Below are 24,014 nucleotides of genomic sequence, written 5' to 3' on the forward strand. Positions count from 1 at the left end.
TAACAATTTTCATTTTTCTATTTTAGTCACAATTAGAATGATTCCATTTGCCTTTTAATAATTCAGAAACAGCAAAAGCCATTGGATCCACCATTAGGCCAATGACCATTGGTATAACTGTAATTGTCAGTTATGGACATGGCATTGACAGATGGTAACAAGTTGCTGACCTAATACCAAATATCAGGATGAAATTATTTGGAATAGTGAAGAGGAACAAGACAAGAAGAGTAAAATCAGTAATAAAAGGAAGAGAGAGCAGGAGAAAGTGACATAAAAGTGTGAGGCATGACAAACAAGTCTCTAATGATAAAAAAAAAAGATGGCCTGTGGTCAGGAGGGAGCAATAGAGAGATAAAGGACGGACACAAGAACAAGTAGTGAGTGAACTGGTGGAGGGAAAAGCAATTAAAGAAAGCATATGGGTGCGTGAGCTAAGACCGGGTAGAAGAAACGACTGGAACAAGAAAGAGCGTTAAAGCCAGTTTCGTCACAGGATCCTCTGAGACTAAGAGATAAAAGCTAGTTTGCGGTTGGCTGCAGATTCAATCTGGCAATGTCACCTTAGTTTGGTTGTCTCCCATCTGACTGAAAAAGGGACTGCAACCTTATGAAAGGGTTTCATCATTTCTAACAGAGTTTGGCGAAGATCAAACATGTTCTCTTCCCAACGACAGTGACGCCATCTTCATAGACATGATGTGGTTGCTACTCCTTCTGCGATGGTTTGAGTTGACGATGGCCACTACAGAACCAATCGCAGTAACTAAATGCCATTAAGTTATGTAACAAATTATTGTTAGTGCTATTACTGTCCTCCTCTCCCTCCACTACAGCCATTTTTGCTGACAACTCTTTCACCAGGCTGGAGACTCCACTCAAGTCCATCAAGGAGATGGAGAAAAATGCCGTGCTACGTGTGACTACGTCACCAGTGGCATGGGGGTGGAGCCTGTCTCCAGGTATTGCACATGAAAATAATACATAATACATTTTAAAAAATAATACATAATACATTTTAAAAAATGGAACAAAAGAAGAAACAAAGTCTTGTTATATCCTTCAACAACACGCCGGGGCTGGGATTTTTAATTTCCAAATATTTCGATGAACGCCCTGTAAATGGTTAAAAGGGTGTACAGGGTGGGAAGGAACGGTGAAGGGCCACAATTAGCATCTTTGCCTGGAGTCCCCCAGAGTCTAGCATCACCTCTGGATAGATGTCATTACTTGGTAGCCATTGCACCTAGAAAACTACAACACGCATGTCATCATTGGTCTGATGGTTGAAGGTCTCTCCAATTGCATACAGAGGCATTTCAATCTAATTGAATGGTGACCACCTTTTCCAGACTCATATGAGATTGAGATGTAGTCTAGCATTAGCCTGGCTATCTTTGCCTCCAAACTTGCTCCCAATGTCAGTCAGGTTTCCATAATTGAGACTGAAATTAGATTATTTAATTCTCTACAAACAGCCAGTGCACCAATGAAGGTAGTCAGACTTTCACATGAACATGACTGTCCACTGCAATGGCATGTATTACTCCTTTGCTGTGTGGGACCACGTATTGAAGTGAAACAAAACTGAAGTGAAAATCGAAATTAATGATGTGATATTTATGTCCCCAGAGCATTAAAAAAAACTGATCCCATCACTGTGATAATTTGAATGTAGTATAAGTGACGTGACCAAATCCTAAAATCCATATGTTTAACCATTCAGCCAGATTTTAGTAGCGATAAAAATCACTAAGTATGTAAAATTAATTACGAATATCATGATAAATGACACACCGGGGGCCTCTGTCCACTGAAGACAGAAGTGTCAGACACGTAGACACATTTTGAGTCGACAACTCCACAGAAAAGTGACGTCACCAAAGCTTTTCTGTGGATTGGGTTTTGGGGTATGAAGATAATATGTTAATGTAAAATTCCACCAAGGCCATTTTTGCCTTTTTTGGCCCCAAATTGTCCCCTAAACAGCAGTGTGTCTTTAACTTCATTACACTGTAATAAGCAGGTATTATCATAAATGAAGTGATGTCATTGAAGCGATTACCTGACCGTGCTCTTTCACACGAAACCTGTGCACGCACTCACAGCATTCATGCCACGCTTCGATGCTGAAAAAATTGGTAAGATTAAATGAAGCTTTGATTCACAACATAGAAATTACACTCTGTGAAACTGTGGGTAATTCAGTTTGACAACATCTGCAGAAATGCTGACTGACAGAAAGTGGCCATGATGTGCTCAAACTACTGGCAAGAGTCTCTAAGTCTGTGAGGGTGGACATTGGGACCGGGCCAAAGGAGGTCACAGGCCATGTTTTCATTACACTGCACTAAACTTTTTTTCCCTAGTCTGGCCCTCTTTTGGCCAGACTAGATGCTCATTGGCCCACAGGTAATTTGTGTTCTTGCTTAAAGGGGTTTCCGTACAAAAATTGCTGCCGAACAAAACGAGCTATCGTAAAAAAATGAAAATGAATTTGTTTGAACATTTTTACACCACTCCCAAATTTTAATTGGCCAGTTTGCTCATACAGCTGTGAACGTGTTTTTTTATTATTATTATTATTATTTTTATTCAGGTTGGTGTCCAGAGTCTCCATATGTCGTTAAACTGCTGTATGCTTTCTTTTTTTAATCTCTTCTCGTACCTTCTGTGATGTCTCATGGCTGATTCTTGCATTATGTTATTTAAACTTAAATTACTCTACTTTACTGTATTGTTTATTCTTTACCATGTTCACCTGCTGTTTGGCTCTGTGTGACTGGCCTATATCGGAGCCTGGATCTCACTGATAACGGCACAGAGATGAAACAGTGGCAGCTTTATGATCTAATTTACCCTCTGCAATAATGGCTTCATGTACAGTTAAAATGAGATGCAAATGTGCCTGAAACTGGCATTCTATGCTTTTAGTAACTTCAAGTTAAGTGTTACTGCTTTTATTTCCTGCCTTTGTTTCTCTCTCCAGTGCTACAAAAGCTAAATATGCCCACAGGAGTCATTAGTTTTATCTCTGGTGGTGAGACAGCACAGTGTTTGCTGCAACAGTTTGGCTTGCTGAGTGTGTGGTTTTCAAAGTATGGCTGGTCTAATTATTGGTGTGCAGCCTAATCTAATCATACAATGTTTGTAGCTTGTCCAATATAGTCCCAGTATTGACATAGAAACTACTTTTTAAACTTCTTTTTTTCTTTATGGATTAAAAAAGTGCTGCAGTAGGTTTTCGACACCTCAGTTTTCATTTGTAATTGTAGTTAGTGGAAAACTTTAAGATGGAATCTGGCAAGTGCACCTCAGTGAAGTGTTATTTCTTTCTCCACTGACTTTGCCAATTCATCATGATCTGTTAAGATGTCGCTGAGATACTTATACACATCTGAACTTGTAAAATGGGACAATTAATCCATTCAATGATTACTCTGTCCTCCATAGGACGTTTTACAGTTTTGCCCATGATAACAGACATTAACTTTATCACCATTATTTGTAATGTAACAGGCATTTAATCTCATTTAACAAAAGAAAACATTTTCAAATTGAGTACTGGAGATTTGAATACTAGAGATAGAGCACACATGCAACTACCAAAACAAGTTGGGAAAAGATAAACAATATCACAATTCCCCAAAGTGAGGTTAAGGTGCAAAAATCCTGACCAAGGTTATTGGAATCCATCCTTTCTAAAAGAAATCCCATTAGGGAAAGTATTCCTCTGCATTTTGACCCATCCTAGAATTAGGAGCAGTGGGCTGCCACACTGAGTGGTGCCCGGGGAGCATTGGGGGTTGGGTACCTTGCTCAGGGGTACCCCAGCCCTTTTTTTCTTTGGCGTTTTTTGAACCGGCGCCCCCCTGCTTACAAGTCAAGTTCCCTTTCCACTTGGCCACGGGCTGCCGAAACGTAGTTCCCTGACCGGGAATCGAACCCGGGCCGCGGCGGTGAGAGCGCCGAATCCTAACCACTAGACCACCAGGGAATGCATGCAATATATAACACTGATCCAAAGGGCTTTGGGAAACATCTAATTAAATATAGTTTAGAGTCCATATGGAGATCTGTTTTCACAATTTATTTTCAGTTTGTCTTTGATTTGTTTTTCCAAAATGTTTGTGTTTTTGGGCAGTCCCAAAAGATATGAGAGCATCTTTTGTTAGTATTTTGTTACTGGGACTGATCTAACCCAAAGAAGCCAATTTTCTTTCCAGAGTTGGCCTTCAATACCCCTGTGACATTTTGATCATAGATTTTCCTCATGATTTCTTGAATAGTGTTTGTGACGAACTACAGATAAACCTCCTACACCGATGAAAACATACCTTCCTTGGTAAAGGTGAGAAAGGAACATATGTGACGCAGTAAATGCTGAAATACTGGTCCAGCATCGTAAATCATAGGCAGAATACAGAATAGTGTGACACAAATGAGGTGTGTTTAAAAAAGGAAGTGACAGTATATACTCTTGTTCAGCAGTTGTGACAGGTATTTGAAGAGGTAAGTGAATTACTGAAGGTCTGCTCATTATTCAAAGTAAGAGTTTCATTGTACAGGGAAACGTGTTTCTTTACTGTGCATATGACAATAAACACTTTGAATCTTGAATCTTGAATCTATTCCAGAAAAATGCAGGTGCGTCCCCTGTCTTTACTGATAAAGCCAACATGAAGGCTCTAAACCTAGCCCTCGTTAAGAATTCTAATGGCCTGAAGAGGAAAAGCTCCACCTGAGCCTCAGTCTGCCTCAGTGGAATAAGGTTTTTGTTTTTTTTTACACCGAATTCTATTCAAAATTTTACATCCTTATTAAAAAAAAAAAAAAAAAAAACCTTTTTAAAAATGCCAAAGAAGTTTGTATTTATTATAACTATACAACCTTAAACACAAATTCCCCCTTGGGGTGAAAGTGCAACCAAACACAAACCTGCCTGCTGCCTTTAGTTGGAATCACATTTAGGGGCTGTCCACAAATTAAAACAAGTCTACGTAAATCTGCTTACGTTTTATCAGCATTTTACCCTTCAACGTTTTGATACCCCTGAAATGGTATATTTTGAAAACAGGCCCCAGACTGAACTGCATTTGCAACCAATACACTACTTAGACAGACAGACAGACAGACAGACAACTTTATTAACCCCTTTGGGAGGTTCCCTCGGGGAAATTAACAGCTCCAACATCCACACACAGCACTGTTAAAATTAGAGTCACACTTTACAGGAGACTGGAAAGAGAAACACCCCAGGTACCAAACACCATAAAATATAGAATAAAATATAGATTAAAATAAAATAAGATAAAAATAAAAATGAAAATGACCCATGCTATATATATATGTGTAACACATATATATATAAACACACATACATACATATATATATATATATATATATATATATATATACATATATATATACATACATATACACATATACAGTACATATATACACATACATACATAGATATACAAATATATATATATATATATATATATATATATATATATATATATATATATATAGACATACACACACATAGGTACACACACACCTACAGTTACCCCGTATTGCCCAGGGTTTTATTGCACATGTCTTTATGGTTCTATTGCACATGTTATTATGTTATTGTTGTGGTTATTGCACATTTCAGTGAGCTGTGATTATGGACAGTTGTTTGTTTAGTTCGTACTGTTTGTTTTGTTTGCCCTCGTCCCCCCCAATGAGGAGTGGTACAGTTTGATGGCCCGGGGGACAAACGAGTCCCCCAACCTGTTGGTCCTGTACTTTGGGAGGCCTCAGCCTCAGCCTGTTGCTGAGGCTTCTGTGGCTCCGCTGGCTGCTGATGACAGTGTGCAGAGAGTGGCTGGCATTGTCCAGGATGCTCAGCAGTTTGTGGTCTTGTTTAGGGAAAATGATGATGTCATTTTCGCTGATGCTTATCATTGTCTTCTTACTTCTAACTATGTGTACTTTCTTTCAATGCAATGTTTGCAAAACTGAACCAGGTACATGCTACTGAGGAGACTACAGTATTTTTTTTAGGAACATCAACTTCATCGCTTGCTGCTATTTTGTTATTATCTCTTAAGTAAATGGGTAACAGAGCTGCACGTCTATGAATTACAGAAGCCTAAGGTGGGTGGCCCATAGCAGGGGTGGAAGTTATAGAGCAATCAATTTTCATTTAAAACGCATTGTCCTGAACCATTAATTAAATCCAGTGGGTTGAGTTTAGCTGACGGTGCATGTCTTCTTATCTACATACATATCAAACTCAAGGCCAAACTGAAGGAGACAACTGATCTTCTGTCAGTCAGAACTGACCGTTTTGTATGTAGTTCACGCACCGCCAATACAGATTGAACTGCGATAGCTGATGCATTGTCACGTCCATCTCTCCTGCTCCTCTGGTGACAGACTCGGTAGTACCCATCAAGTCACATGGAGTCGAATTTAAACTGGCCTGTAAAAGAAATGGTAAAACGAACAGTGAAATCTGAAAACTGTGGCGACCCCTAAAGGGAAAGGGAATAATCTGTTCACCACCATAAAGGTTAGTTGTGTTTATTTTGACAATTATTAAATAATATAACATATGATGACACTATGAAACTTGGTGTCACAGCAGCTTATGTCCACATACTTATTTCATATGATTTTTGCAGGAATTGTTGTTTTCACATTTACATTTTCACATTTTGTGTTCCCACTAGCAAAGCCTCCACACAGACTGACCCTCACCTTCCTTTGATCTGTATGTGGGCTACCGTGGCAACAATGGTATTGGCTTCCAACCTTCTTTCTGTTTAGGCCCAATCCTTTCACAATGATAACCTGCGAAGCCAGACATCGTGCCACCTCCTGGCAACAGGAATTATGAAGCTTCAGTTAATACATAAATAAATAAATAAATCATCTTTTACCAAAGTAAGAGAAAGAAGGCAACAAGTGCAGGTGAATCTGCAGGAGCAGATGCGTCTGCATGCAAAGACAGGCTCTGGCTGGTGATGACAGTACACAGATCAGGAGACTGGCATCATGAAATTGCAGCCGCCAAATCAGCACCAACATGATGCCATATAAATAACTGAAACCCAAGATTGTTGTCACACTATTGAATGATCGTTATAGACACACATCAGTCCCATATGTATGGGCCGGTAGGGGACTACTTGTCTACTATTAGGCCCAGTAGGGTGTTATTGCCCATTTCTATCAGTGAGCCACTAAATGGAGCAGTGAAACCATGGGTGGAATAATGAAGTATTGCCATTGACAGACTCTGGCTGGTGAAGAACACAGATCAGGAGGTTGGTATCATGAAATTGCAGCCACCAAATCGGCAGCAACATGATGCCATATAAATAACTGAAAAGTGTATTAAAGTCATATTTTTGCTGGAACTACAGCAGACTGCATGCCGCAGTTCATGAAAAATAATCGTGATCCTGTATATTTACATGCAGAATGTGTTAATGGAGATGATCTAATTAACTGAGTGCAGTACACGTGGTAAATGTTTTCTAAATCAGTACTTTTTCCCCCTGCGGACACATCTGACATCTGCCACAGCTGTACATCCATGCATTAGTGACATCTTTGATCTTAATTTCACCCCACTGTTTCAGGGTATAAATAGCTGCAGCTGCTGTCCCTACATTTATATGCGGCTCTGTGTTCAGCTGTTCCCTCTGCCACCACGTTTGACTTTGTTGTTATGTCTCCCACCCACCTCGCATCTAATAAGTGATGAAACGGGGCAACTGGCAGCAGACTGAAGACTAATACTGTTATTGTCACCTTGGTTTGACTCTTTCTGAGACAAAAGGAGGACTGACTCCATCTTACATTACAGTTTTATCATCTGCAGCATAGAGCATCATGTTTTCCCCAGTCTGCCTCCTTAGGAGCAGTTTATTAGAAATGACATAGTGAAGTACAAAGCTACATATTTGGACATAGTGCACAGTGTTTCTGTTGCTGCTGCCTATGAGAATATGTTGTCCATCCTGCCAAGTGTTTGACCATACGTCCTGGAAAGAAGAGGTCATTAATAGGCAGATCACAGTCCAGATCTGGATCCAGATGCTGTCCTGTCCATACTTGGACCCAAATCCATTAATCATTGATAATTGCCACGTTTTGATTAAGTGTTTGCGTTGTGTACCGTTATATTGTATAACTGGTGCAGCTTTTTTTTTTTGAAATTCAGACCAATTACAGACACTGTAAATTGTCATGTGACACCACTCAGCCAGTTCTATCAGAGACTTTGGACAAGCATCATTGGGTGACACATTAAGGCGACCTGGGAGCAGTGGTAGAATGAGTCATCCTTCAATGCCCTAAAGAGATTGTGTCAGTCTGGCCGTTTCATTTGTGGATGGTTGTTGTATCATTTTCGTCTCATGCATTTTGCACTTTTTTTTTAATTGACAAGTACATGAGCTGATGACTGCAGTAACAGTGCAAACTCAGCAAGTTAATATGAACAGTTTGGACATTTAGTCAGCACTTACAAGATGACTTGGAACTTTAAGACAAGCATGATGAATAATAGTCAGAAACACACACACACAAACACAATCTCACACACTGTTAATGCCAAGGTGCCAAGACTGAAGAGATCTGAAGATTGAAGAGGTAGAAGATGAACTCTTTCTTGGGCGAATTCTTTAACAAGACAAATCTTTATCGACACATCACATTTTTTTTCGCCAAACCTGGAGTGCAACAGAACACCTTTGTAAGGTTTTTTAATACTTAATGACTAGAATCGACATGTTTGTGAACTGCAACCAATAACAATGCAGCATTTAACAGCATTGCAACATCTATGGGTGTCTGAGCTTTTCAGGGGAAGCAAACAATTAATCAATCTCTTCATGTTACCTGGCAGGCCGCCTCAGAAACAAATTAGTACTAGTTTCCCCCCTGTAAGAAATGTGTTGCTAGAGGCTAGATTTATCCAAATCCCACCTTGGACAAAATTTGAAAAAACTTTTCGTACTGCCCCTCATGTCTCTACATTCTACAGGAGAAATATTCAATGTAATCACTGAATTTTATTTTTAAACCCAATAACTAAAACTGCAGAAGTTACATTGATTTGTTTAGTACATTTTAAGGTGTGATTTAAAAGTCCAGAATTTTATTTTCAGAAATTGAACATACTAGCAATAGGTATGCTGGAATGAGTGTATGATCATCAACATATACAACAATTATCATCAATTATCAATTTCATAGCCTTAGAATCAGCATTTTCTCACCATCACCGTACTTCAGGACCCAGGAAAATATGATCTGCTTGATCTGATGAATTTTGCAGGAATTTCATACATTTTCACATTTTGTGTTCAAGCCACACAGCAGGCTTTTCATCCAGATGGACGCCACCCTCCCCAGATTACTGGGACAACCATTGTAGTGGCCAAAAGCAGGTTTGCAGAAATAACACGCAGTAGGCTTCCACCCCATCTCTATTTTTATTTGAGCTTCTTTTTAGGGCAAATAGGTCCACAATGATAGCCTACAAAGCCCGTCATGGTGCCACTTTCTGGCAACAGGAAGTACACCTTCAGTAACAAACAAAGTTGCATTTACATTTTCTTCAACAATTTGACACCAGAAACCTTTAAAGAAACAATGACCTCACAATATCGCTCCTGCAGCATGCAAGCTCAATCTGATCACTGACAACCACTTGGCTTAATGTCCATTTAATGATCGTCAGTGTCTGTGATTGAACGTTGACACTTTCTCAAGAAAAGGTATATTGATATGTAGGAACCTGAAGGATGCTGACAATGTAGTATCCATTGAACTGTGCAGAGCTCAGCAAATTATGAAAAGTGCCACGTTGTGAAGAAGAGCTTGACTAGAAAGATACAAAAGCATCATTCCCAGTGTTGTCAGCACAAGCCCTCAGGTTAAAAGTGTAAAACTAATGGCTAAAAGGGCTGACTGATGATAAAGAGCTGTCCTGGCTGGGATCCTCAGGATTGACTCTTGGTGCTCTCTGAGTTAAGTGGTGTCTGTCCTCTCTGGCTCCCATTCTACTAATTTGCAGCTCAACATTTGCAGTTCAGAAACCTTTGAATTGTCATGGTCCCAGTGCTGCTATTGTTCAACTAAAAACTCTTCTGAACTTCAGAATGAAGCTGCCAGCAACATGGCTACGGTCCAAAGCATAAAACTACAGTAAAGAATGACAAATAACCCCCGAGTTAAATGTCCAGCTATATTTAATCATGGCCTCTTAAGTGTCAGAGCTCTCTCCATGGAGTGAAGGCAGTCTGGGGTTCACTTTTGATTTATCTCTCTGTCACTCTCCACCTTCTTCTGATTTTGTTCGTCCGACGGGGTTGTTTTTTTTCTTGCGAGGTTGAGTTTCAGCTACTCGACCTGGCATTTCCAAAACTGGCAATGGAACATTCTATTCTCTACATTGTACTGGTTACAGAACAATGCACTTCAGTTTGTCAGTTTGTCCCAAAAACTACTGTACATCCTATTTGCCAATAGAATGATATAATGTAATATAATCAAAGCAAGGCTTAGGATGATTTTCATCACTATTGCATTATCAGTTTCCAAATTAGGATAAGAAGTTAAAGCCAAATCCATAGAAGACCATGGGGAAGGTATGATGACAGTTAATATAAAAGGGACACAAGGGATAGGGACAAGATGGAGGCATGGAGTTTGCGTGGTCTCTCTCTGTGTGGGTTTTCTCCGGGTTCTCCGGCTTCCTCCTACAGTCCAGAAACATGGGGATTAGGCAAGTTAGGTCACTCTAAATTGACCATAGGGTGTGAATGTAAGAGTGAATGGTCTCTATCTGTGGCCCTTGCGATGGACTTGCGAACTGTCCAGGTTGTACCCTGCCGATTGCCCTATGTCAGCTGAGATTGGCACAGCAACCCCGCGACCCTCCATTGGTGGATAAAGCGGTAGATATCGGATGGATGGATGGAATATTCATGAGGTTAAAAATGGCTACATTCCGGAGCAGTCAGGCGGCAGGAAAGAAGGCCATAAACTCCAATGAGGAATCCTTGTTTCTCTTCTCAACTGCAGATCAACAAAGCCAAGAGTCAAATCAGTTGACTGAGTATTTCCTAAAACCTCAAGATACGTATCATACATCGTCACAATACAGAGTTCACAATACAATACATATTGCAATCAACAATTGTCTACTGCTTTATCCTCTACACCCTCTACTGGGAGCCAATCCCAGCTGACATGGGACAGAAAACGGGGTACATCCTGGACAGGTTACCAGTCCATCACAGGGACAAAAGACAGACGGACAACCGTTGACTCTCAAACTCACACCTCCGCTCAATTTAGTGGACAGTGGGATGAAAGACAACCCACAAGCTCATTTTGTTCCTTCACAAATGAATGTCATGAAATTGGAATTCCTAGAAATGCATTCGGACTGTGCTTGTCTGTGCTACACAGAGCATGGAGGTCACAAGTCAAATGGGAAATCCTTCTTCTAATTCCCACAAATTGTGTCTTATAATAGATACGGGGCACACAGCAATGACCTCAGTTACTGTGTTACTGAGAATCCTATTTCAAATTAGCACCCTTTAATTATGTGTGACTCCTTGCAAGTTTCCTTGTGTCTGATGGAGGACTTACATCTGTCCCATGCCAGACCCGAATTAACAATTGGAAGGGCAACAGGGCAGATTTTATTTCCTTTTTGGTTTCTCATTGCCTAAATTCTCATTCTTTGATGAGCACATATCCCACTGTGATGGGAGAGAGAGAGAGAGAGAGAGAGGAAGACACAAGATTATGAATACGTAAAAGTGAATTTGATTTCCCTATTGGTAAATCTAAATGAAAGTTTTCATAATAAGCACGTACGGGAGTGAGAAGTAGGGACGAAAAAGACAGATTACCAATTAAAATCTGTGAAAGGCAGCACAAGAGCTGTTGAGGTAGGAAAAGTCTTGCAAACAAACAGCAAACCTGAACTCCAGCAGAACACAAAGACACACAGAAAACAGATTATAGAGGGCAAGGACACCTCGAGAAAAATAATGACGCAGATATTCTGACAATGCTCGGAGTTTTCATAGCCACGTGAAAAGTACGTGACAGCACACAGTATTCCTCCAAGCTGAAATCTGACTGAACATAACACAAAGCACCTGCGGTTTTTCACTTTGAAAAGCCGAATTGATTTGATTTTGCTGATATTACATCAGTTTACATCCCTGCCACAGTCACTTAGATTTCCAATTTATGTGTAATAATATGTTGAGACCTCTCTCACACACACACACACTGGACTGCATGATTTTCCACATGGGCCTATGCACACGGAAACAATCTTTTTCTTTGTCGTTTTGAAATAGACCTCCGTGAACATGGCATTATTTCAGGAAATGTTGTCATCCACATGAAACCCCCCCAAAAAGCTGTAATACCTATGCCAGGTGTGTACATGGCGTCGTAGGGCTGCTACACCAAAACTGGAGAAGATGTATGTGCACAAACTGTTTAAATTTAATTAAATTAAATTAAATTAAATTAAATTAAATTAAATTAAATTCTATTCAAATAAGCGCACATTACAATGTATACAATCACACAGACAGATAGAGAATGAAGGAAGCCAAGGCGACAATGAAAGGAAAATGAAAAGACATAATTGAGCGAAAAGATCAGACAAACACAAGAAGAGGAAGATGATGACAACGGCGATAACACATGACATCGTTTTCCCAAAGTGGCATATTGGTTTTATACACTAAAAAGCAAAAAATAAACGCATTTTCCCACTTTCGCAAAAGACAGTTTCCATGTGGGTAAAAAACACTGATACGATAAAACAAAAACACCTTTAGTGGATTTACTCAAAACGGCAGGCAGGCGAGGAGACATGCAAGTTTTTAAGAAAGGTTAACAAGCGAAAGGGAAGTAGTCGAGGTGGTGGTAGAAGAGGCGGCGATCAGTTCCAATCAGCAGCGAGGATAAGCGTCAATGCCAATGTTCTCCATCTTCAGCTCCGCCTCCTGTCTCCAAGCCATACGCCATAGCAGGTCTCACTACTGTCTTGTAGACCTTCTCTTTCACTTTTGCTGCTATCCTTCTGTCACACATCAGCCCTGACACTCCACCCTGCCTGCACTCTCTTCTTCACCCCTCCAGTGCATAACTCCCCCTCCTCAGGCTCTCTTCCACTTCCACAGTTTACAATATCATTTGCAAACAACATAGTCCACTGAGACTCCTGCCTGACCTCATCTGTCAACCTGTCCATCAACATTGCAAACAATAAGGGGCTCAAAGCTGATCCCTGTTGTAAACTTTGAAAGCCCATGTGTCACTCCAACTGCACACCTTACCACTGTCACACTGTCTTCATACATGTCCTGCACCACCCTCACATACTTTTCTGCCACTCCAGATTTGTGTGCATATCAGCAAAGAGCTCCAGCGACAGACACATTGCGTGTATTTTAAAATTCTGCGCACAAAACTCAAATCAACTTTTTCCAATAATCCCACCTCCTAATGCAACTTTAAATGAAACATGAGCAAACATCATCCGAAAGCTTTTAAGGTTGTATGTCTGGAAGTCCTGACAAATTGAGCTGTAACCTTTGGGTCTTTAATTACTGAGTAAGATGAACTTGTAGAAACCAAACATGAATCATTCACAGCAGTATGCCACAGCTATGTTTGCCTTCATCACTATAAAGGGCACTTGAAGATTTATTCTAACACCTGTATAGAAATTAGAAAATAAAAAAAGTAAAATAATGTTAGTATGACACTCGCTGGCTTTGTTCAGTCGTACATTTACCATAATAAGCTTCATGAAGCGTGGGAAATTATTTCTGGCACATGTAAATAAAAAATCTATTAGTCCGTGACTGGAAATTATGGAGAATTATGTAAAGCAACTGCTTTTTATTCTCTGCATTTCCCTCTGTCAGTACATCTGTGTCAGTCTCACTCGCAGTGCATAATGAGATAATGTGTCATGGTTGTGTTGACAAATCTGACCTGATGAATCCATCATGGGATGAGAGGAATTTGTTTTTGTGTTTATGTTCAACAAATATGTGGATGCAGCTTTTGTATACAGCTTCGAGAAAAGCAGGCTTTAAAACTGGCCGTCAAAATGAACATGAAATGGACATTAGATCCAAGTGCATACAGACAAACATGCACACGCTGCTGGTACTGGCTTAAAAAAAGGCATAAACATGACGAAAAGCAATGATTTGTTTGGAACAAGAGGATTGAATCTCCTTCACATTTGTCACTACCTAATCTGCATGGTTCATTTGGATGTTAAATGTTTTTAAATGATTGATTCAGACATGATGGAGTCATTCAGTATGTTTCAATGCACACACAGTTAAGTCCAGCTACAGTTGTTACTTGTGACTACTGTTCATGTCCCACTATACAAGATCAAGTGAGGAATCGATTTATTCAATTTAGTGTGTCCGCCTCCGATCCACTAGGGGGCGAAACACCCATTTTCAGCTTGTAATGCTGTGTTTCCAGCAGTAACAGTAAATCCCTGGTTCAGCTCAGTTTGTCTCAACAAGACGTCAAGCTTTGTATGAGAGTAGACTGCGGATGTTTGCCTCGACTTCCAGCGTATATTTACACAAGTCACAATTGAGTGACTGTCACCCATTCAGTTGTGAGATGGAGACGTTCTAGCTCCACCGTGACCGCCCTGTATCATTTTACTGGAATAGCTGAGGCTGGTTATTTTAGTATTATTCCAATGGAAATGCAAAAAAAAAGCATATTATAGTTGTTAGCTTGTGAAACACCATTCAGTCTTCTTCTTCTTCTTCTTTTCCTTTTGGCTGCTCCCTTCAGGGGTCGCCACAGCGAATCAACCTCCTCCATCTCGCTCTGTTCTCTGTATCCCCCTCTCTCACATCAACTAACTTCATGTCCTCTTTCACTACATCCATAAACCTTCTCTTTGGTCTTCCTCTAGACCTCAAACCCCAGCATCTCATTTTGGCCTCTCTGACCTTATCTCCAAAACATCTAACATGTGCTGTTCCTCTGATTGACTCATTCCTGATCCTATCCATCTTCGTCACTCCCAAAGAGAACCTCAACATCTTCATCTCTGCTACCTCAGTGCCACTGTCCATACATCATCGCTGGTCTCACCACTGTCTTGTATATCTTTCCTTTCATTCTGGCTGATACTCTTTTATCACACATTACCCCTGACACTTTTCTCCACCCATTCCAATCAGCTTGAACACGTTTCTTCACCTCTTTTTCACAATCTCCACTGCTCTGGACCTTTGACCCTAAATACTTAAAATCCTCCACCTTCTTTATCTCCACTCCATGTAGCCTCATGGTTCCACTTGGGTTCCTCTCATTCACAAAGATATATTCTGTCTTGCTGCGACTAACCTTCATTCCTCCCCTTTCTAGAGCATATCTCCACCTCTTGAGCTTTTCCTCAGTCTTCCTACCATCCATTAACTTAAAAATATGAGATTATTTAAACTGACAGGACATAAAATCAATCTCCTTAGCGGTCCCATAAATTGTACCTCCTAGAATTTTGTCACTGTTGCCTTTTGTTCCGTCTACCAAGTTCTTCTATTATTTATGGGTATTAGCCAAGGATGGGAACTGTAACCCATACCCAGAGTGCCAAGGCCAGCTTTGCAGTAATAGCTTGACTCTCAATCGCATTGTCTGGGTGTGTTTGTCCGACTTGAAATAGGTTTTAGTACAATTTAGTCAGACTGAAATTTGAAGTCCTGTTTTAGTCTGGGTAACCCCATTTTTTGTCAACATACTAAGTATCAATGAAGCCAAACTCTCTCCTTCACTCGGAGGCTGTAGGAATGTGTGCTTTCTGTGTTTTGAGGGTAGAACTCTGATAAGAGGATAGAGAGGAGGGAGTGGGATGTTGCAGTTGCTATTTTTAACATTTTACAGACTCCTACTACACCAGATTTCTTTTCCTTTGTTTATTGCTGGCTATCAGGACCTGAAGAGGATTTTTACAAATGAATAATGGTGCATAAGGATAATGGTGAAAAAGCAAGGGTGCATCTGAATACTTGCCTTGCTATATTTCTTCTCAGGTGATCTGGAATGAATATGTCATATTAGCAAACAATCAGAAGACGATGGAAACATATACAGTATTTGTGCAAATTTTGGTTACATTAAAAATGTGGAAATCAGTTTACAGACACTTCAGTGGCAAATGAATTGAAAGGTTTGCTCCTATTATGAATGACAGTCCTCACTGATACAGGCACAGCAGCTACATCCCATGGTCAGCTCAGTTGTATAATTGAATTCAAGCCACTGGATTCAATATTGCACAGTGCTCAAAGTTATTCTTCTCAATTCTTCAGAGGCTGGATGTGACAAGCTAATGCCTTCCAGTTGCCCATTTCAATTTTTGAGAAGATTCCAACTTTCAGAGGACAGAGAGGGAAATGAAGCCATTCATGGCTCATCAGACCAAATCCATGTCTCGACATAGTGCCTGTAGCTACCTGAGCAGAGCAATTTAAGCACTTGGCTCTGAAAAAGCTGCTGAATTAAAGTGGCCTCTGTCCTCGCAAGAGCAGTCACATCAGTGCATTCCGCTGGCTGTCAAGTAAAGGGATACAGGAAATGTAAAACTCAGACACATCAACATATTTACAAAGTCATATTTTAAATTACATTATTTTAGTTTATGTCCTGAAATCAGTCATATGACTGGTGAGTGAACTGAGTGATTTGTAAGCATAGTGATAGTCTGTGTGTCATGAGCTGAGGTTTTGATTGATTACATTAGATTTTAAGTTTGAAGTCTTTATTTTTGTTCTACAGTTGGATTTGGTTTTGGATTTTAGATTAGTTTTGTTATCCTTTACTCTCTTTTGTTAATCCTGTATTGTCTTGTAGATTGTGTCTCTAATGTTACTAGATGTTTATTTGTACTCTTTTTCCCTTGTGTACCTAATTTTGTTTCACATCCAGTATTTGTCTGTCCCACCCCAATGTTGTTTGCCTGTGTCTTGTTAGGTTCTTCATCCTCCTGTAAAAAGCTACAGTGTGCAGTGGTAATTGACATGTATGTGGGCAGAGCCATTCTTCCTTGTTTGCACAGTAAGCTACTGCTTCTATGTGCGAAACTAGCACATTTCAATAGACAATAGTCAGCTAACAGTTGCTTTCACACAGATTCATTGTGACAAACAGATGTTAAGCTGAATAAGCTGAGGAAACATGGTGCCATATCCGTATATCTTTGGAATAGCATGTCACTTTACATTAGTTTGAGCTTGATTTTTAGAAAAAGTGATAGCTCTATGACATATGTGACAGCCTTCCTGTTGTAGCAGCGCCTGTGGTATTTTTGAGTTATTCCTGGTTCTTGCCTTTTTGTCTTGCAGGTACAGTATAGAGACAGAATAATTAGCACAACTGCGAACACCTGGCCAGTCTCCCTGTTGTGCCTAAGACCTTGCAGTCACACTAATCACTCTCTCTGATCATCAGCCCTCCAGAACCACATTAATTCTTATGGCGCTTTTCCATTATACAGTTCGAATAAAAAAGTCTTTAATAAAGTAAATATTTGAAGAGTAAAACATTCACCAAAAACACTGGGAGCTTACAAGGAATATATGAAACCAGAGCAAGAAAAAAAAAAAGCAAGGACTTAAAATGTATCATGCAACCAAATGGCCCAACACTGACAATGGGGAGAAACTAAATACTAAATACACTAGGGAGGAAAATCAAACAAGACACAGGTGAAACACATTAAGGCGGGGCAGCCAATCACAGAAGACAGGACAGGAAGCAAAACTACACACAAGGTGCACTGGAAGGAAAAACTTCGAAATAAAACAGGAAACAAGAAACAGATTTAAAAATTCAACGTAAAGAAAACAACAAAAGAAAACTGAATAAATGTTCAGCTAAAAGTGCCATGACAATTATAATGAGTTAGAACACCGAATATCACAGCTTTGACAGTTTCCTGTAGCCATGCTATGATGACCCCGCCCACAATGAGGAGGTAATATGAAGTAATGGAAAATAACCTGCCTGATACCAAACCGAGTAGAGGCGTGTCGAGTAGTGCTAGAACTATATAATGGAAAAGCACCATTAGTTTGTGTAGTTTTAATATTACTTAATAAAATATATTACTATTCATATTTTGTTAAAACTGTGTGAGTTAGTTAGGTCTAAAGGTTGTTGTTGACCATGGGTATAGTAGTTGTACAAGAGAGCAGGATCTCGTGGTAAATTTGGCTGACCTGAGTGTGGACCAGTGATGGGATGATAAGTGGACGTGTATTCAGGAGAGATGATAACGTCTGTCTCTGTTCGGGCAGGGTTTTTAGAATGAGATCTTTCTTATCCACTGACTCATGGTCGATGATGTTGACCCTTTCCAGTCAATGCTGCTCTGATGGTCAGTCACTGCTGATGTTGTCTGATGTTGGTGCACTGTGTAGCAGGAAGCTAACAGATAACTGATAAAGTGTCTCAAACAAACTTGTAGGATGGAGGAATGATTAAAAAACCCTGAGTTGTAAGAAGGATAAATATTATCTTTGGATAAACAATAAATAATTTCAAATAAGCTATCATAGCATTATATGTTTTTACTGAAGTGAAAAATGTACTGTATTGGTATTGCTATGACAAATAAGGCTTGAATACTTGGAGGGAGTGAGGGTGCTTTTTTCTCCCAAAGTCAGCAGTGAATTGCAACAGAGGAGAGAAAAGAGGGAGCTGAGGGTACAATGAATATTGCTTCTAAAGCCAAAAACATGAATCACTTAAAAAAGGCCCATGAGACACAAAGAAACCGCTGCAACACCATTGTAGACACATACATGCTCGAAGTACTGGTGGGTGAAATTGTACTGCATAACCACAGATACAAACCTGGGGCCTGTGCTTCCCCTAAAGGGAGCGCTATAGTTGACAAAGAGTGCACAAAGGCTTTGTCGTTGCAGGGGTTGTGATGTCAAAATTGGATTTGCACATGTTAAAGGAAATCATCATAACATATTTATAGAAGACTCAAAATCCCACATGTTAAAGTATTTACTACTATTTACTATATATATTACTTTACTATTTATTTATTTATTTACCGCCCAGTCAAAACATTGGTCATTGATATGCACCTGATTTACACTTTAACAAGCTTTTAGCTGTCTTCCTGTTGGGGTTCCCAGAATAAACATAATTAATTATGTTTTTTGTGTGAAGAAAATTTGGGGGGGTGGTTCTTCTATCAAGCACACTTTCATGCCCAGTACCCATGACCTTGGCGTTATTAGCACCACACTGTGACACCAGGCGCTCTTACTGACTGTAGTTCTCCTTTGTCTTTATAACTGTTGGGCAAACAGCAGAGTGAAACCCTTCTTTAGCTTAGACATTCTTCTTCCTGTGCATGTCAGTGGTCTGCCTTTTCAGTGGAGCATTTACCTGACAACGTCATACTGATTTGCGATATCTTGGAAAAACAAAACCGAAAAAAAAAAAAGAGCCTTCCTCTACAGGTAGTGTGGCCGAGGGGTCCAAGGCGCTGGATATAAGCTCCAGTCTCTTCGGAAGTGTGGGTTCAAATCAGACAACAGTCATTTCTGTGGTTTTCTGTCAGAGGCACAGTTTGTGTCCCATAACACCTTTAAAGGTTGAACACTAAAGGAGTAATGTTAAATGTTGTGTGGCTGAGGGTTTCAAAGACATGGCTTACTGTAAAAGTCTTTGTCATTGGTTCCTTGGATTACATCCTAAAAGTTGAACACGAGTCATAGTCATCCATGGCACAGAAAAGTCTCTGTACTTTGTTAGCCAACTCAGTTCAACCGCCACCAGTGTGAAGTTTGCCAGGAGACACCAGGCTTTGTCTCCTTTGGCTTAGCAATTTTGGGAATCGTGTGTGTAAAGATATTTAATTATGCTGCTGGTGGTGGTGCACCGGCAAAGATTGTTACCTCACAGCATAAAGCTGCCCTGATTTGAATGATTCCAATTCAGACACACTCTGTGAAAGGACTTCATTTTTTTGCAGAAGGTTTTGGGGGTGAATTTTTGTGTGAAGAAACTTCGGGGTTGTGGTTTTTGTATAAAGATGATGTCAATGGTCAGTATGGGGGTCGAACCCATGACCTTGGCATTATTAGCACCACGCTCTGACCATCTGAGCTAACCGGCCCTCGTTCGGCATTATAACAAGGTTTTGAGTCGATTTCCTATTGGGTTAGCTTAGACATTCTTCTTCCTGTGCACGTCAGTGGTCTGCCTTTTCAGTGGCGCATCTTACCTGACAACGTCATAATGATTTGCGATATCTTGGAAAAACAAAACCGAAAAAGAGCCTTCCTCTACAGGTAGTGTGGCCGAGGGGTCCAAGGCGCTGGATTTAGGTTCCAGTCTCTTCGGAGGCGTGGGTTCAAATCAGACAGCAGTCATTTCAGTGGTTTTCTGTCAGAGGCACAGTTTGTGTCCCATAACACCTTTAATTGTTGAACACTAAAGGAGTAATGTAAAATGTTGTGTGGCTGAGGGTTTCAAAGACATGGCTTACTGTAAAAGTCCTTGTCATTGGTTACTTGGGTTACATCCTAAAAGTTGAACACGAGTCATAGTCATCCATGGCACAGAAAAGTCTCTGTACTTTGTTAGCCAACTCAGTTCAACCGCCACCAGTGTGAAGTTTGCCAGGAGACACCAGGCTTTGTCTCCTTTGGCTTAGCAATTTTGGGAATCGTGTGTGTAAAGATATTTAATTATGCTGCTGGTGGTGGTGCACCGGCAAAGATTGTTACCTCACAGCATAAAGCTGCCCTGATTTGAATGATTCCAATTCAGACACACTCTGTGAAAGGACTTCATTTTTTTGCAGAAGGTTTTGGGGGTGAATTTTTGTGTGAAGAAACTTCGGGGTTGTGGTTTTTGTATAAAGATGATGTCAATGGCCAGTATGGGGGTCGAACCCATGACCTTGGCGTTATTAGCACCACGCTCTGACCATCTGAGCTAACCAGCCCTCGTTCAAACAAGGTTTTGAGTCGATTTCCTATTGGGTTTCACAAAATAAACATCGTTAAGTAGGCTGCTGGTGGTGGTGCACAGTGGTGCACTGGCAAACATTGTTACCTCACATCAAAAAGCACCCCTGATTTGTGATGATTCCAATTGAGTCATACTCTGTGACTGGATGTACTATTTTTGCAGAAGGTTTGGGGAGTGGATTTTGTGTGAAGAAGCTTTGGGGTTGTCCCGCTTTGCATTGTTGGAATCTGCACACATAAATCAATGTGTACACATCATCCTCAAGCTGGGCGTGTTTCGACTTTGGCAAACTGGTCCCTGGTAGACTTACCTAAGAAGGGTTTGCCCATCTGTTGTTCTCATTTTTGTGGGGATGTCAGGAGCAGAGTGGCGCAGCGAAAGCGTGCTGGGCCCATAACCCAGAGGTCGATGGATTGAAACCATCCTCTGCTAAGGCAGTGCTATGTGTGTTCTATGCATGGTTGGCGGTAAATGCCGACACTGGGGAAGAAGCAAGGTGTGGCCATTTAGTGAAACCTCATGTCTGCAGTCCATAGACTTAATACAATTGATGGTGGTCAAACCTTACTGAGCTTTTCTGAATTTCTCCTTTGTCTTTATGACTGTTGGGCAAACAGCAGAGTGAACCCTTCTTTAGCTTAGACATTCTTCTTCCTGTGCACGTCAGTGGTCTGCCTTTTCAGTGGCGCATCTTACCTGACAACGTCATACTGATTTGCGATATCTTGGAAAAACAAAACCGAAAAAGAGCCTTCCTCTACAGGTAGTGTGGCCGAGGGGTCCAAGGCGCTGGATTTAGGCTCCAGTCTCTTCGGAGGCGTGGGTTCAAATCCCACCACTGCCTTCAGACCACAGTCATTTCACTGGTTTTCTGTCAGAGGCACAGTTTGTGTCCCATAACACCTTTAATGGTTGAACACTAAAGGAGTAATGTAAAATGTTGTGTGGCTGAGGGTTTCAAAGACATGGCTTACTGTAAAAGTCCTTGTCATTGGTTACTTGGGTTACATCCTTAAAGTTGAACACGAGTCATAGTCATCCATGGCACAGAAAAGTCTCTGTACTTTGTTAGCCAACTCAGTTCTACTGCCACCAGTGTGAAGTTTGCCAGGAGACACCAGGCATTGTCAACTTTGGCTTAGCAATTTTGGGAATCGTGTGTGTAAAGATATTTAATTATGCTGCTGGTGGTGGTGCACCGGCAAAGATTGTTACCTCACAGCATAAAGCTGCCCTGATTTGAATGATTCCAATTCAGACACACTCTGTGAAAGGACTTCATTTTTTTGCAGAAGGTTTTGGGGGTGAATTTTTGTGTGAAGAAACTTCAGGGTTGTGGTTTTTGTATAAAGATGATGTCAATGGCCAGTATGGGGGTCGAACCCATGACCTTGGCGTTATTAGCACCACGCTCTGACCATCTGAGCTAACCGGCCCTCGTTCGGCATTATAACAAGGTTTTGAGTCGATTTCCTATTAGGTTTCACAAAATAAACATCGTTAAGTAGGCTGCTGGTGGTGGTGCACAGTGGTGCACTGGCAAACATTGTTACCTCACATCAAAAAGCACCCCTGATTTGTGATGATTCCAATTGAGTCATACTCTGTGACTGGATGTACTATTTTTGCAGAAGGTTTGGAGAGTGGATTTTGTGTGAAGAAGCTTTGGGGTTGTCCCGCTTTGCATTGTTGGAATCTGCACACATAAATCAATGTGTACACATGATCCTCAAGCTGGGCGTGTTTCGACTTTGGCAAACTGGTCCCTGGTAGACTTACCTAAGAAGAGTTTGCCCATCTGTTGTTCTCATTTTTGGAGGGAGGTCAGGAGCAGAGTGGCGCAGCGGAAGCGTGCTGGGCCCATAACCCAGAGGTCGATGGATCGAAACCATCCTCTGCTAAGGCAGTGCTATGTGTGTTCTACGCATGGTTGGCGGTAAATGCCGACACTGGGGTAGAAGCAAGGTGTGGCCATTTAGTGAAACCTCATGTCTGCAGTCCATAGACTTAATACAATTGATGGTGGTCAAACCTTGCTGTGGTTTTCTGAATTTCTCCTTTGTCTTTATGACTGTTGGGCACTGGCAAACATTGTTACCTCACATCAAAAAGCACCCCTATTTTTGTGATGATTCCAATTGAGTCTTACTCTGTGACTGGATGTACTATTTTTGCAGAAGGTTTGGAGAGTGGATTTTGTGTGAAGAAGCTTTGGGGTTGTCCCGCTTTGCATTGTTGGAATCTGCACACATAAATCAATGTGTACACATGATCCTCAAGCTGGGCGTGTTTCGACTTTGGCAAACTGGTCCCTGGTAGACTTACCTAAGAAGAGTTTGCCCATCTGTTGTTCTCATTTTTGGAGGGAGGTCAGGAGCGCTTTGTGTAAAGATATTTAATTATGCTGCTGGTGGTGGTGCACCGGCAAATATTGTTACCTCACAGCATGAAGCTGCCCTGATTTGAATGATTCCAATTCAGACACACTCTGTGAAAGGACTTCATCTTTTTGCAGAAGGTTTTGGGGGTGAATTTTTGTGTGAAGAAACTTCGGGGTTGTGGTTTTTGTATAAAGATGATGTCAATGGCCAGTATGGGGGTCGAACCCATGACCTTGGCGTTATTAGCACCACGCTCTGACCATCTGAGCTAACCGGCCCTCGTTCGGCATTATAACAAGGTTTTGAGTCGATTTCCTATTGGGTTTCACAAAATAAACATCGTTAAGTAGGCTGCTGGTGGTGGTGCACAGTGGTGCACTGGCAAACATTGTTACCTCACATCAAAAAGCACCCCTGATTTGTGATGATTCCATTTGAGTCATACTCTGTGACTGGATGTACTATTTTTGCAGAAGGTTTGGAGAGTGGATTTTGTGTGAAGAAGCTTTGGGGTTGTCCCGCTTTGC

General features: G+C 40.8%; 6 non-coding genes across 6 annotated transcripts; 1 reads left to right on the forward strand and 5 right to left on the reverse strand.

The window, feature by feature from the left end:
• Positions 1-3,925: 3,925 nt before the first annotated feature.
• trnae-cuc lies at positions 3,926-3,997 on the reverse strand. The gene has a single exon. It is a non-coding gene; the product is annotated as a tRNA-Glu (tRNA).
• Positions 3,998-20,172: 16,175 nt separating this feature from the next.
• Positions 20,173-20,246, reverse strand: trnai-aau. The gene has a single exon. It is a non-coding gene; the product is annotated as a tRNA-Ile (tRNA).
• A 760-nt stretch (positions 20,247-21,006) lies between these two features.
• On the reverse strand, positions 21,007-21,080 carry trnai-aau. Its single transcript has one exon. It is a non-coding gene; the product is annotated as a tRNA-Ile (tRNA).
• Positions 21,081-21,868: 788 nt separating this feature from the next.
• Positions 21,869-21,950, forward strand: trnal-uag. The gene has a single exon. It is a non-coding gene; the product is annotated as a tRNA-Leu (tRNA).
• Positions 21,951-22,468: 518 nt separating this feature from the next.
• Positions 22,469-22,542, reverse strand: trnai-aau. Its single transcript has one exon. It is a non-coding gene; the product is annotated as a tRNA-Ile (tRNA).
• Positions 22,543-23,691: 1,149 nt separating this feature from the next.
• trnai-aau lies at positions 23,692-23,765 on the reverse strand. The gene has a single exon. It is a non-coding gene; the product is annotated as a tRNA-Ile (tRNA).
• Positions 23,766-24,014: the final 249 nt, after the last annotated feature.

Source organism: Solea senegalensis, unplaced genomic scaffold (genome assembly GCF_019176455.1).
Source record: "Solea senegalensis isolate Sse05_10M unplaced genomic scaffold, IFAPA_SoseM_1 scf7180000017359, whole genome shotgun sequence".
NCBI lineage: Eukaryota > Metazoa > Chordata > Actinopteri > Pleuronectiformes > Soleidae > Solea > Solea senegalensis.